At 48.2% G+C, this 13,835-nt stretch overlaps 1 protein-coding gene across 1 annotated transcript in view; it reads right to left on the reverse strand.

Annotated features, from left to right (window-relative positions):
* MAP3K9 (mitogen-activated protein kinase kinase kinase 9) overlaps nt 1–13,835 on the reverse strand; it is a 116,565-nt gene that overhangs the window by 43,163 nt on the left and 59,567 nt on the right. The window lies entirely within an intron of this gene.

Genomic DNA, 13,835 nt, shown 5'->3' on the forward strand with positions numbered 1-13,835 from the left:
TACTAAATAAATATGACAATTTAAATCATTGCAACAAACCCAGATCAAAAACTGAAAGCAACTAACACAGGCACGTCTGTAGACAAACCACATAATTTGGGGGACAGAGGTAGGTTTTTTTGCTAAATTTGACTTTAAAAAAATCAAGTAATTTGAGGGTTGAAGGGTTATAATTCCTATTCTTAATTTTACATTTTTGGGAGGGGAATCAGTTGATTTTTCTAAAATCTACAAAATATTTAAGTATAATTTTTGCTAAGATAAATTTATACACATCACATGCACCTTCAGTGCATGTTACAACAAGGTTCTTCATTCGGAGTGTAACTTAACAGTATTATTAATCTATCCCACAGCAAGCATGGAGGAGAGGGTCTCTGATAGATCTGGAATGGGGTAGAAGAGAAGGTGGAAATGGCATTTGATGCAAGGCGATTAATTCCCAGTACTTAGGGTTTTATATTGGCAAAATAGCTGACAGATAGCTTGGCTTAACTGACTGGTAGTTCAAGACATAAAATAGCCTCAGTGGGAAGGTATCAGACCATATGGAAAGCACCAACCACTCCTTCCATCCATAATTTTGCAATGTTAATTTGTTTAGCAGTGGAGATGAGCTGCTATAAATAGAATCTTTGAACATACATGGTCTCTGTGAGTTTCCTGGATTAATCTTGGCTAAAAAGATCCTTACTCTTGAATCCTGAAGTCAACAAAAATAAAGAATCTGTTATTAATCATCAGTGCCTGGCTTGGAAAGACGCAAGGCCAAACCTTTGGATACAAAATTTTATGTACCTATGAGCTTTCAAGCTTTGCCTGGGGCCAGAAACAGAGTACTAAGAAGGTCAAGCGTTACCATTCTAAATAAATAAATAAACAAATATACAGAAAAAGCAGCTAAAATTGTTCATCTGAACTGACTGGGCCAACGAGAGGCAAAGTGCTGCTCGACCTGGTACTGGCTACGGGGGACGACCTAATTGGTGACCTAGTGATCGATGGGAAGCTGGGTGACAGCGACCACGAGCTGATCACCTTCACCATCCGCCGTAAAGCTGGCAAGTCAGTCAGCAACACAGAAGTCCTTGACTTCAGAAAAGCCGACTTTGACAAGCTCAAGAGGCTTGTCGGTCAGGCCCGTAGGGACCGTGACCCCAGGGAGATGGGAGTTCAAGAAGAGTGGTTGCTTCTCAAGGAAGTGATCCTCAATGCACAAGCTAAATCTATTCCAACATGGAGGAAAGGCAGCAAGAAGGCACAGCAGTCCCCCGGCTCTCCAGGGACCTAGCGGACCTCCTGCGGCTAAAAAGGAAAGCCTACAAAGGATGGAGGACAGGATTCACCTCCAAGGAGGATTGTTCTGCACTGGTCCAGTCCTGCAGGGAGCAAACCAGGAAAGCCAAGGCTGCAACTGAACTCCAACTAGCTTCAAGCATCAAGGACAGCAAAAAGTCCTTTTTCAGATATGTGGGGAGCCGGAGGAAAAGCAAGGGCAATGTTGGATCCCTGCTAAACCAGATGGGGCAACTGACAACTGACGCCCAGGAAAAAGCCAACCTATTAAATAGGTACTTTGCGTCAGTCTTTCATCAGTCCCGTGGGACGCCCAAGCCTGCTATGGGACAGGGAGATCCGGGTGATGGGGATCCCCTACCCTCCATAAATGCTGACCTCGTGAAGGAACACCTTGAGAAGCTGGATACCTTCAAGTCAGCTGGCCCTGACAATCTGCACCCCAGGGTACTCAAGGAGCTGGCGAGCGTCATAGCTCAGCCCCTGGCACGGATCTTTGAAAGCTCCTGGCGCTCTGGTGTAGTGCCCGAAGACTGGAAGAAGGCCAATGTGGTGCTGATCTTCAAGAAAGGGAGGAGAGTGGATCCGGCTAACTACAGGCCCATTAGCCTGACTTCTATCCTGGGGAAGATCTTAGAAAAGTTTATTAAGGAGGCCATCTTTGATGGACTGGCCCAGGCTAACATCCTAAGGGATAGCCAGCATGGGTTTGTTGCGGGTAGGTCTTGTTTGACCAATCTCATTTCCTTCTATGACCAGGTGACCTATCACCTGGACAAGGGAGAAGAGATTGATGTCATGTATCTTGACTTCAAAAAAGCCTTTGACCCATGATCACCTCTTGGCCAAACTGGCCAGTTGTGGCCTTGGCTCCACCACGATCCGCTGGCTGGGAAACTGGCTCCGTGGTCGGACCCAGAGGGTTGTAATCGATGGCAGTCACTCATCGTGGTGCCCTGTGACAAGTGGGGTCCCTCATGGCTCTGTCCTGGGACCCATCCTGTTCAACATCTTCATTAATGATGTGGACATTGGAGTCAGGAGTGGACTGGCAAAGTTCGCCGATGACACCAAACTTTGGGGCAAAGCATCCACGCCAGAAGATAGGCGGGTGATCCAGGCTGACCTGGACAAGCTCAGCAAATGGGCAGACGAGAACCTGATGGTGTTTAACACCAATAAATGCAAGGTTCTCCACCTTGGGAGGAAAAACCTGCAGCATCCTTATAGGCTCGGCAGTGCTATGTTGGATAGCACTACAGAAGAAAGAGACTTGGGGGTCATCATTGACCACAAGATGAACATGAGCCTGCAATGCGATGCTGCGGCTAGTAAAGCGACCAAAACGCTGGCTTGCATCCATAGATGCTTCTCGAGCAAATCCCGGGACATCATTCTCCCTTTGTACTCGGCCTTGGTGAGGCCGCAGCTGGAGTACTGCATCCAGTTTTGGGCTCCACAATTCAAAAAGGATGTGGAGAAACTTGAGAGAGTCCAGAGGAGAGCCACGCACATAATCAGAGGTCAGGAAAACAGATCTTACGATGACAGGCTGAGAGACATGGGACTCTTTAGCCTGGAAAAGCGTAGGCTCAGGGATGATCTGATGGCCACCTATAAGTTTATCAGGGGTGACCACCAGGATCTGGGGGAACGTCTGTTCACTGGAGCGCCCCAAGGGATGACGAGGTCGAACGGTCACAAACTCCTGCAAGACCGTTTCAGGCTGGACATAAGGAAGAATTTCTTTACTGTCCGAGCTCCCAAGGTCTGGAACAGTCTGCCAGCGGAGGTGGTTCAAGCACCTACATTGAACACCTTCAAGAGTAAATTGGATGCTTATCTTGCTGGGATCCTATGACCCCAGCTGACTTCCTGCCCTTTGGGCAGGGGGCTGGACTCGATGATCTCCCGAGGTCCCTTCCAGCCCTAATGTCTATGAAAATCTATGAAATCTATGAGTATCTTAGCCTTCAAACAACTTAGGATGGATTAATGCAGAGAAACATTGTGATTATAATACTGGATAGCTCAAAACAGATTACCATATTTACGCGAATGTAAGACAACCCTGATTATATGATCGTCCAATAATTAGACTATATATGGAAAATGTATACATGTTATAATTTTCCAGGTACGGAATCTAATTATTGGATGTTTGCCTTGAATTTGTCCCCCTCCCACAGCTACAGCTGGGGAAATAAATCTGGCCTCTTTGACCGCTGCCCTCTCTGCCCCCACAACCCCATCTTTCTGCAGCCCCTTCCCACTCCCTTTGCTGTCTCACCTTGTTCTCCCTGAACACATGGAAGTGAGGGGGTCTCCAGGGAAACTGGCCACAGCGACGCAAGAAGGGGCTGCTGGGAAATGGAGTCCAGCTGCCGGCCTGATCCACTATTTTGCCCATCACTGAGCTAGACTGTTCTCAGTGGCGGCAGATGACAGAACAAGGACCAACGGTCACAAGTTGCAGCAAGGGAAGTTTAGGTTAGATATTAGGTAAACCTCTCTCACAAGGAGGGTAGTAAAGCACTAGAAAAGGTTACCCAGAGAGGTGGTGGAAGCTCCATCCTTGGAAGTTTTTAAGACCCAGCTAGACAAAGCCTTGGCTGGGATGATCTAGTGATGGTCCTGTTTTAAACAGGGGTTAGGATTAGATGACCTCCTGGGGTCACTTCCAACCCAAGTTTTCTATGATCACCTTAGAACTATGCAGTATAGCCAGTACTAATCTCTACAACATAGCATCTCTTGATTCACTGAATATAAAGGTCTTATTTGATAACCTTTTTTTCCAGGCAGGACTCTTGATTTGTTAAGAGATTTAAAAGCACAAATCAACCAAGCAACAATTTAAACTTATTTCTTTTTAAATTAACAATCAAAATATTACAATTTTTTAACTCTAATGTGAGGATACTTTAAAAAAAAAAAAAAGGAGCAAGATGATCATTTTCCCATCCAAATGTTGCAAAAACAGAGCATGCAGCACAGTTATTTATATGGATCTGTACAAAGACGGGAGCAAGTGATGAGAAGTTAATACCTTTATCTTTAATAGAATTTAGTCTGTCCAAGTATTTTACCATGTTCAGTCTTCACACATCATCCAAATGATGTATTATTCATACCTTCATGGATGTCTACATATTCCCATCCCAGCCCCAAAAGAAAATACAAGATACAAGGGGGCCATGAGGAGAGGGATCTAATGGTGGGAGTCTACTACAGACCCCCCCCTATCAAGAGGAGGAGCTGGACCAGGAATTTTCAGGCCAGCTCACAGAGGCACTTAAGGCAAGGGATGTAGTTGTCATGGGTGATTTAAATTACCCGGACATCTGCTGGGAGGAACAGTCAGCCAGGTCACACCGTTCCAGGAGGTTCCTGGCCGAGATCATAGAATCACAGAAGAAGGGTCGGAAGGGACCTTGTAGATCTTCCAGTCCGACCCCTTGCCTGGACAGGAGAAAAACTGGACTCAGATGAGTCCAGCCAGGTAGGCATCAAGCTTCTTGTTAAAGACCCCCAGGGTAGGAGCCAGCACCACTTCCCCTGGAAGCTGGTTCCAGCTCCTAGCCACCCTAACTGTGAAGTAGTTCTTGTGGATGTCTAATCTAAACCTACTCTCCAATAACTTGTGTCCATTATTCCTTGTTATGCCAGGGGCTGCTAGGGGAACCAGTGACCCTCCCAAACCCTTCTGGTCCCCCCTAGTGAGTTTATAGATGGTCACAAGGTCCCCCCTCAACCTTCTCTTGTGAAGGCTGAACAGGTTCAGGTCCCGCAGTCTCTCATTGTAGGGTCTGACCTGCTCTCCCCGGATCATGCGGGTGGCCCTCCTCTGGACCCTCTCAACGTTGTCCACATCCCTCCTGAAGTGGGGCGCACAGAACTGGACACAGTACTCCAGCTGTGGCCTGACCAGTGTTTCATAGAGGGGGAGGATCACCTCCTTGTCCCTGCTAGAGATGCACCTGTGGATGCATGACAAAGTGCGGTTAGCCGTGCCAACCATGACCTCGTATTGTTGGCCCATGTTCATCGTGGAGTCAATTATGACTCCAAGATCCCTTTCTGCCTCTGTGCTCTCAAGAAGGGAGTTTCCCATTCTATAAGTGTGCTGCTGGTTTCTACTGCCCAAGTGCAGCACCCTGAACTTGTCAGTATTGAAGCGCATCCTGTTTATGTTAGCCCACCCCTGTAACCTATCCAGACCTTGCTGCAGTCTCTCTCTCCCTACTAGTGTGCTCACCTCACCCAAATTTTGGTATCATCAGTGAATTTAAACAGGGTGCTTTTCACCCCGTCATCCAAATCGCTGATGAAGAAATTGAACAGTGCAGGCCCAAGGACTGAGCCCTGGGGGACTCCGCTGCCCACTTCTCCCCAGGGCGAATATGGCCCGTCCACCACCACCCTCTGAGTACAACCCTTGAGCCAATCTGCAATCCATCTGACTGTGTAGGCATCAATGCCACAGTCGCCTAGTTTTTTAATGAGGATGGGGTGGGAGACGGTGTCAAAGGCCTTGCTGAAGTCTAGAAAGACTACGTCCATGGCGAAACCTGCATTCATTGCCTTTGTGACCTGATCATAAAAGGCAATCAGGTTGGTCTGACATGACCTGCCCCTAATGAAACCGTGCTGGTTGCCCTTGAGCATCATCCCTGAAGCCAGCCCATGACAGATGTGCTCCTTGAGGATCTTCTCAAAGAGTTTCCCTAGGATTGAGGTAAGACTGACGGGCCTGTAGTTGCCCGGGTCCTCTCTCTTCCCTTTTTTGAAGATACAGGACCTCCACTTAATTCAGGAGGTGCACAGTCCCACCAGAGGAAATGCCCTGTTGGACCTGGTCCTTGCCACAGGCAATGACCTGGTAAGGAGCCTCCAGGTCTTTGACCACCTGGGGGATAGTGATCATCGCTTGCTGGAATTCACCATCTAGCACAGGGTGTCAAGGGCCAGCAGCAAGGCGGTAGCCCTAGACTTCAAGAGGGCCGACTTCAACGAGTTGAGATTAGTGGGAGAGGCGCTGGGATTCTCAATGGCAGGGGAACTCAGCGCCCAAGATGAGTGGTCATTCCTCAAGGAGACGATACTCAGGGCCCAAGGGGTGACCATCGCAACAAAAAGCAAGGGGGGCAAGAGGGCCCAAAAGCCCCCCTGGCTCACCAACGGTGTACAGGAATGCCTAATTGCCAAAAAGGTGGCATACACCCGGTGGAAGTGGGGGTGCTATTTCCAAAGAGGAGTATACCTCCTCCGCTCGGGCCTGTAGGGGGGCTGTCAGGAAAGCTAAGGCAGACCTAGAGTGAGGACTAGTGTCCAAAATCAAAGATAACAAAAAGTCCTTTTTCAAATATATAGGGAAGATGAAGAATGCACTGGGAAATGTGGGGTCCCTGCAAGATCCTCTGGGCAATCTGGTGGTTGCACCAGAGGAGAAAGCAGACCTCTTTAACCAATTTTTCACTTCTGTTTTCTTGGGCAGGCACCGGGACTTCCCCACTGTGATGCAAGACGGACTCGAGGGGAACGCCTCCAGACCCCAGGTTGGGGAGGACTGGATTAGAGAGCTTCTGGAGGGGCTGGACATGTTCAAATCAGTGGGTCCAGATGCTCTCCACCCCAGGGTGTGGAGGGACCTAGCAGGGGTTATTCCAGGGCCCTTGCCACAGCTTTATGAATGCTCATGGTGCTTGGGCCAGGTGCCAGATGATTGCCAATGTGGTCCCCATCTTTAAAAAAGGGAGAAGGGAGGACCCAGGCAACTATCAGTCTTACCTCAATCCTAGGGAAACTCTTTGAGAAGATCATCATGGAGCACATCTGCAATGGGCCAGCCTCAGAGATGATGCTAAAGGGCAACCAGCATGGTTTCATTAGGGGCAGGTCATTTCAGACCAACCTGATTGCCTTTTATGATCACAAAAGCATTGGATGCAGGTGTTGCCATGGATGAATTCTTTCTGGACTTCAGCAAGGCCTTTGACACCGTCTCCCACCCCATCCACATTAAAAAATTGGGCGACTGTGGCATTGATGCCTACACAGTCAGATGAATTGCAGATTGGCTGAAGGGTCGCACTCAGGTGGTGGTGGATGGGTCATATTCACCCTGGGGAGAAGTGGGCAGCGGAGTCCCCCAGGGCTCGGTCGTTGGGCCCGACCTGTTCAATCTCTTTATCAGCGATTTGGATGACGGGGTGAAAAGCACCCTGTTTAAATTCGCTGATGATACCAAAATTTGGAGTGAGGTGAGGACACTAGTAGGGAGAGAAAGACTGCAGCAAGACTTGGATAGGTTGCAGAGGTGGGCTAGCAAAAACAGGATGCGCTTCAATACTGAGAAGTGCAGGGTGCTACACTTGGGCAGTAGTAACCAGCAGCACACCTATAAGATGGGAAACACACTTCTTGAAAGCAGGGAAGCAGAAAGGGATCTTGGAGTCATTATTGACTCCAAGATGAACATGAGCTGACAATGCGAGGTCATGGTTGGCACGGCTAACCGCACTTTGTCATGCATCCACAGGTGCATCTCTAGCAGGGACAAGGAGGTGATCCTCCCCCTCTATGAAACACTGGTCAGGCCACAGCTGGAGTACTGTGTCCAGTTCTGTGCGCCCCACTTCAGGAGGGATGTGGACAACGTTGAGAGGGTCCAGAGGAGGGCCACCCGCATGATCCGGGGAGAGCAGGTCAGACCCTACAATGAGAGACTGCGGGACCTGAACCTGTTCAGCCTTCACAAGAGAAGGCTGAGGGGGGACCTTGTGACCATCTATAAACTCACTAGGGGGGACCAGAAGGGTTTGGGAGAGTCACCAGTTCCCCTAGCGCCCCCTGGCATAACAAGGAATAACGGCCATAAGTTGTTGGAGAGTAGGTTTAGATTAGACATCCGTAAGAACTACATCACAGTTAGGGTGGCTAGGATCTGGAACCAGCTTCCAGGGGAAGTGCTAGCTCCTACCCTGGGGGTCTTTAAGAGGAGGCTTGTTGCCTACCTAGCTGGGATCATCTGAGCCCAGTTTTTTCTCCTGCCCAGGCAAGGGGTCGGACTGGAAGATCTACAAGGTCCCTTCCGACCCTACTTCTATGAAAATGGGGGGTTTTGTGGCCTTTATTCATGCAGGATGACTAAATCAAATAACAGTAGTTTTAACTTTTGCTCTGAAGGAAGAACATTGTGGTCTGCAAACACGGTCATGATTTTAGTTCACAAAATTTGTAAGACTAAATTCTATTGCAATTTTCTTTTCAATTTCAGGTGGGTCTTGGTTCCTTGAGAGATGACAGAACTTTACTGTTCTATGTTACAAGCCATCAGAACCACCTGAATTTCTATTTGAAATTATGCTTTAACAAAATTGTACTTTTGGGAGCTAGCAGTATGTATGGTGGCATCTAGAGTGCCTGCTGGATGCTTTGTATTTATATCTAAAGTACAAGTAAACTGACATTCCACCATTTCAATTTTAATACTTTGATAAAATAATAATATCTTTGATAAAAATTCCAAAAAGGCATAGAGGAAAAATGTCTATTAATATGATCCTTTACTGAAGGCTTTCATGAATGCTGAAAATGTCAATAGGGAATGGAGGATGTCAAGCACTTGTCAATAATTCTGCAGTCTTAGAAATCAATAATGACACCTCAAGGTGTTCTACTGGAAATAAAAGCCCTCTGTCATCTTTTCCTGCAAAAAGTTTGCTCTTTGCTATCAGGGAAACTACCTGAAAGATGCCAGTATAATCTCTGGTAGTCAGGGTAGGAAATTTCATGCTGAAATAGGATGATATGGGATCTTACATAAATATGAGTTTATTTTTAAGAGAGAAAGTAAAAAACATGTGCGTATGAGTAAGTTTTATTTAGATATTGTCCAGGTCTATATTTTCCATGCTAAATTAAGAGAAGTCACGGAAACACATGACTATGACTAGCACTGTAGTCTTTAAAAAAAATTCTAATTTGATGGAAATACTCCTGCAGGGAACCATGAGCTAGCAACAGAAAAACATACTACATTATCTGTAGTATACCTGTAAAAGCAAATAAAATAGTAGACGGAAGTAAATTCCAGACTTGGAAGGAATGTGGGATATCAGACATTTGAACTGTCAGCTGCTGTACTGGGTATTCAGATATTCATAGATGTAGGGTCGGAAGGGACCTTGTAGATCTTCTAGTCCAACCCCATGCCCTGGACAGGAGAGAAAACTAGGCTCAAATGACCCCAGCCAGGTAAACGTTGAGCCTTCTCTTAAAGACCCCCAGGGTAGGAGCCATCACCACTTCCCTTGAAAGTTGGTTCCAGTTCCTAGCCCCCCTGACTGTGAAGTGGCGCTTCCTGATGTCTAGTTTGAACCTAGTCTCTAACAACTTGTGGCCATTATTCCTTGTTACTCCAGGAGGCACTCAGGGGAACAAGGTCTCTCCCATTCCCCGCTGGTCCCCCGCTAATAGGTTTATAGATGGCCACCAGGTCCCCTCTCAACCTTCTCTTGTGAAGGCTGAACAGGTTAAGGTCCCATAGCCTCTCCCCATAGGGTCTGCCCTGCTGTGCCCGGATCATGTGACTGGCCCTCCTCTGGACCCTCTCAGTGCTGTCCACATCCCTCCTGAAGTGCGGCGCCCAGAACTGGACACAGTACTCCAGCTGTGGACTGACCAGTGTCAAACACAGGGGAAGGATCACCTCCTTGGTCCTGCTTGTGATGCATCTGTGGATGTACGACAAGGTACGGTTAGCCCTACTGACCGTGTTCTTGCATTGTCAGCCCGTGTTCAACTTGGAGTCAATAATGACTCCAAGATCTCTTTCTGCCACCATGCTTTCAAGAAGGGAGTTCCCCAGCCTATAGGTATGCTGCTGGTTCCTACTGCCCAAGTACAGCACCCTGCATTTGTCAATATTGAATCCTATCTGCCCACCCCTGTAACCTGTCTAGGTCCTGCTGTAATCTGTCCTTCCCTTGTAGCATGCCCACCTCACCCCAAATCTTGGTGTCATCTGCCAAATTAAACAGGCTGCCCTTCACTCTGTTGTCCAAGTCGCTAATAAAGAAATTGAACAGTGAGGGCCCAAGGACCGAGCCCTGGGGACCCTACTGCCCATTTCCCTCCAGGTTCATAGATTTCATAGACATTAGGGCTGGAAGGGACCTCGGGAGATCATCAAGTCCAGCCCCCTGCCCAAAGGGCAGGAAGTCAGCTGGGGTCATAGGAACCCAGCAAGATAAGCATCCAATTTACTCTTGAAGGTGTTCATTGTAGGTGCTTGAACCACCTCCGCTGGCAGACTGTTCCAGACCTTGGGAGCTCGGACAGTAAAGAAATTCTTCCTTATGTCCAGCCTGAAATGGTCTTGCAGGAGTTTGTGACCGTTCGACCTCGTCATCCCTTGGGGCGCTTCGGTGAACAGACATTCCCCCAGATCCTGGTGGTCACCCCTGATAAACTTATAGGTGGCCATCAGATCACCCCTGAGCCTACGCTTTTCCAGGCTAAAGAGTCCCATGGCTCTCAGCCTGTCATCGTAAGATCTGTTTTCCTGACCTCTGATCATGCGCGTGGCTCTCCTCTGGACTCTCTCAAGCTTCTCCACATCCTTTTTGAATTGTGGAGCCCAAAACTGGATGCAGTACTCCAGCTGCGGCTTCACCAAGGCCGAGTACAAGGGGAGGATGACGTCCCGGGATTTGCTCGAGAAGCATCTATGGATGCACGCCAGCATTTTGGTCGCTTTACTAGCCGCAGCATCGCATTGGTTGAAAATGACCCATCCACCACCACTCTCTGAGTGCAGCCACTCAGCCAATTTGCAATCCATCTGACTGTGTAGGCATCAGTGCCGCAGTCACCTAGTTTTTTAATGAGAATGGGTTGGGAGGCAGTGTCAAAGGCCTTCCTGAAGTCCAGAAAACTACATCCACCGTGACCCCTATATCCAGTGATTTTGTGACCTGATTGTACAAGGCAATCTGGTTGGTCTGACAGGACCTGCCCCTAATGAAACCATGCTGGTTGCCCTTGAGCACCATCCCTGCTGCTGGCCCTTCACAGATGTTCTCCTTGATAATCTTCTCAAAGAGCTTCCAAGATCAAAGTAAGACTAACGGGCCTATAGTAGCCCGGGTCCTCCCTCTTCCTTTTTTTATTGAACATAGCTACCACTTATGATATTAGCATAGGGCAGGGGCGGACAATTATTTTGGGTGGAGGGCCACTTAATGAGTTTTGTTGAGCAGTCAAGGGCTGCATGGGTAGCCCTGCTCCTTGATGGATGCCCTGACGCCTTGTCACCATCTCGGGACTGGAAGTCCTACCCCTAACCCCTGACCTTTGCTACCAGAAGTCCTTCCCCTTGCCCCTGAAGATACTCCAGGGAGGGTTGCCATCTTAGAATCAGGAAAAAAAAACCATACACTAAAAGTAAAAAGGCTACTATAATGTTTTTAAAGTTTATTATGAAAAATATTTTTGTCATGATTTGCATTTGTTTACTGTATATAGAGGTCTGATTGCATAATAACTCAAAGATAAATTCTTAGTCTTGTATATTGGGGGGTATCTGTATGGTGGGGCATGCGTGTGGTGGGGTGTGTATGGTAGGGTATGAGGGTGTATGGGTGGATTGTTACAGGCATTTGTTATATTGAGGGTTGTGTATATGTGGAGGGTTGCTGGGCCAGGGTGTGTGGGGACCTCCCAGATTCCCCCCATGGTGCTGCAACAGCTAGCAGGGGTGCTCATGGCACAGGCACCTGGTGGGAGACAGCTCTGACCAGTACTGCACATTGCAGAGAGGAGCACAGTTTCCACCCAGCCACCTATTGCTGGCACTCCCTGCCACTCACGGGCAGCCCCTGCACTCTCCAGGCACAGGAGGGAAATCCTACATGCTGGGGCTAGCTGCCTTCCCCACCCCACATGGGAAGGCACCTGGGGCTTCCCTCCCCTGTGGCACAGTCCGGCAGGGAAGGTAGCAGGCTCTAGTACCTGGAGCTTCCTTCACATGCCTGGAGAGTGCAGGACCTGCCCATGAGTGGCAGGAAGTGCCGGTGATACAGATGGTCGGGTGAAGGCTGCACCCCTCACTGCAATGTGCAGCGCTGGTCAGAACTGTGCCCTGCCTGGCACTTGTGTCCTGAGTGCCCTGCCTGCTGCTGCCGCCACCACCACCTGCCAGGGCTGTGCACCAGGGGGGAGAGTGTCGGGGGAGCCCCCACACCCCCCAAACCCACATGCTGCCTAGCCAAGCTCCATGCTGCCGGCATCCTCTGAGACATGGGCTTCACACTGCCACCAGCCCCAGCCCCATGCTCCTGCTCAGATGCAGCTCCACCCCCCACTGCTTCCTTACTTGCTGCCTGGAGCCAGCAGGAGACCTGGGAAGTGGAGCAGGTCCCCAGGGGCTGCAGTAGTGGCAGCACCAGCCCTCCCCAGAAGCCGTGTCCTGGCTGGGCTGTGCCCTTTTATCTACGAGGGTAGGAGTGAGGCGCAATAGGGCAAGTTTGGGGCTGTGTCTATATGAGGGCGCCTCATTCCTACCCTTGTGGGTGGAAGGGCTGGGTGGGTGAGGCATAATTCATTAGGGGATGCCACGCGCTGGATGAAAGTGCTTGGGGGGCTGGATCTGGCCTGCAAGCCGTATTTTGCTTGTCCCTACCATAGCGTGAAGTATCCCTGAAACAGGTATTTTCAGCATCATACTGACACATCAAATCAAGTACTTAATTTAGTAGTTTCATTTCTTGAAGTGGAGCTTTTATCCCCTGCTGTAGTTAAGGAAAGGCTTGACAATAAAACCTTATCCCTGAGCTGACCCTCAGAACAGCTGGTATACATGTCTGCAGTAACGTGGTATTTCTTGAACCAGGTAGACATATTTCTCTGTCAGATGAGTCACAAAATTGGTTTGTACTTCACTGGATACACTAGAAAACGTATGATAATTAGGTCCTACTATGCTAAAACCTTTGAACATGAGTAGTCCCAAGCCTTTTCTGGACAGGATGGCATAGACATTTAATAAATAGATATTGAGTCAGAAGTACTCTAAAATATTTTGCGAACTCTCAGTATTATTTCATTCACCACTGAAATATTTAGTAAACAAAGTAGACATGATAAGAGGCATGATATAACACAGACATTTAACAACTTCCATCAGGATGTCTATATCAGAGCTGATATGATTAATATAACTGTATCAGGTCATGCAATTTTACAAGCCAGAAATACAGAGGTTAAAGACAGAATGCCCCTTTGTGTCTCTTAATACTAATAAAAAGAAGTAATCTGATTCTCTAGTTTCCCTGCAGGAGCAATTCCGGAAGGAGCAGAAACAGATCACTGATATACTACTCCACATAACACCTCTTTCACCCACGAGGACAACCAGAGGGAAACTTACTAAGACTTCAACAGCCTTACACTTCTGTAGCTGCTCCTACCAGTGCTGTCAGGAAAGTCCTATAGACAAGTAGGACACTTCTTTTGGTGGGAAATTAAAAAAAAAA

The sequence above is a fragment of the Crocodylus siamensis genome, chromosome 2 (genome assembly GCF_052110815.1).
Source record: "Crocodylus siamensis isolate JL-2025a chromosome 2, ASM5211081v1, whole genome shotgun sequence".
NCBI lineage: Eukaryota > Metazoa > Chordata > Crocodylia > Crocodylidae > Crocodylus > Crocodylus siamensis.